Below are 2,073 nucleotides of genomic sequence, written 5' to 3'. Positions count from 1 at the left end.
AAAAAAAAAAAAAAAAAAAAATGTAGGCATACTCCAGGAAAAGAAAAATATTAGGATGCTTTCTTCAACAGATAGTGTTACCCTTGTATGGGGGACCCTACAAGATGTCACATATCACGGAAAACCCACCACACTCCTTAGAGGAGACACTGAAAATGCATGCGCAGCAATCTCGACGACCACGGTTACCCAAGCAGCAGTTCGTTGTACTAATAAATGTCTGGGCACTAAAGGCCACCATTTGAGCACCTCGGATAACTGTAGAGGCCAAAGGTGTCTTGTGTTCATCTCGCGATGTTTCAGTAAATTTAGGATTTAAGTATTTCCTCAGTTTTTTGTTTTTTGCTTTTTTTCCCCTGAAGTGTGTACACATCTTTGGCAGATGCTGTGTTTGCAATACATGATAACATTCATCTTGGGAGACTGGTACCCACACATATCACAGCTTAATCATTTACTTCCTCTTTCCCTCCTCACCCCCAGATCAGCCATGTATTTCCACTAAGTCTACCTCCCTATTTCCTGCCATGTAGCTTTTATTTTATTCATTAGATTATTTATGTTTCATTTTCTAACAAGAGAAACCATTAACCTTCTGTTTGATTCCTTTAGCACATGGTTTCAAACTGTGTCCAATGTCCTTCAAATGACTCAAATTTGTCCTTTATGCTAAGTAATACATGGGGTTTTTTGGGGGGGCAGCCCAGTCCACCCTGGGCTAGCATGGCATGTGGTGCCAGGGATCGAACCCTGGTCCCTGCGCTTGCCTAAGCAGGCACTTCAGACCACTGAGCTATCTCTCCAGCCCTAGTAATACATTTTCTTTATCTTTCCTCTGTTGGTGGATGTACAGGCCACTTCCAAGATTTAGCTTTTATGCATTGTGCTGCTATACTGGGTAAGCGTGTATCACCATATATGTCTTTAACATTAGGTAAATCTTTGTGACTAGACCTAATGTCCTAGAAAACCACCTTACCCTTATGCTAAAACCAAGCAAAGCTTCAGGGGTGATGACAGTGTGGTGCTAACAACACCCAATTTAAGATGGACTGCTTGGAAAAGCTTACTGCAGGATATGCCATGTCCAAAAGGTCAAAACCCAGAAGTCCTAGAGCCCCACTGCAGCTTCCTGCCAGGCCCAATAAGTTGGCTGGCTTCCCTTTCCACTTAGCATACAGGAACCGGTAATTAGCTGGATCCCCTGATGGATGGGAGAGAAGAGCCCAGTGTGTCCCAAGGGAACTTATTTTGTTCACTGGCAGTGCCCCAGACGCCTCGCTGCCAGCCACACTACGTCAGACAGCTGCTCAGATGGCTGCCCTGCAGAAGTACGAGAGGTCCAATCAGGTCCATGAGGAGCCCCACTGTTGGAGGCCATTCACCGGTATCCATTCCATTCCCCTGCTGAGTCAAGTTTATGGCCCTTCTCACCTTGCCCATTCCCTGGGAATCACGTGATATGCCCCAGGGGTTGCACCCTCCCCGTTGCCTAGATACCTGCTGACCCCAAGAGCCGAGACTTCCTCATTCCATCACCCCCTATATATATACCCAGAACCTCCCCTAAATAAACGAGGCTTGATCAGAATCTTTGTCTTGCCTCCATTTCTCGCGTCTCCTGTCCTTTGTCCCCTCTTCAATTCCCGCTCCTCCCCCAGGTGACCTTTGTTGACTGACCCGCTGGTTCGGGACACTCCACCCCTGCCCAGGATTAAGCAGAAAGTCTAACACTGAGCATATGTGACCCCGCTTGGTCTTTTATGGAAGCAACATCCCCCACATCCTTAGCAAGTCAATCTGTGCACTGTTCCCCTTTATGCTTTATCAGCGTGAGTCCTGATAAAGCCCCTCTTGAGTGACATATCTTTGCCTGCTTATGATTTCTATCTTGAATAGGACATGCTGAACCGCCACACTAGGCACTGGTAACACAAACGGTTACTAGGGCCAAAAATAGCCTCAGTTGTAGCTGGTAACGTTGAGGCAGCCAGCAGCTAACAATAGAGACTCATGGAGATTCAGGAGCTGCCGTCTTGGGGGCCGCAAGAGTTTCCAGGGTCTGCAGTCAGC

Source organism: Octodon degus, unplaced genomic scaffold, assembly GCF_000260255.1.
Source record: "Octodon degus isolate 3935 unplaced genomic scaffold, OctDeg1.0 scaffold00035, whole genome shotgun sequence".
NCBI classification, from domain to species: domain Eukaryota; kingdom Metazoa; phylum Chordata; class Mammalia; order Rodentia; family Octodontidae; genus Octodon; species Octodon degus.
The sequence above is the reverse complement of the archived record's forward strand: the minus strand, read 5'-3'. Positions refer to the sequence as shown.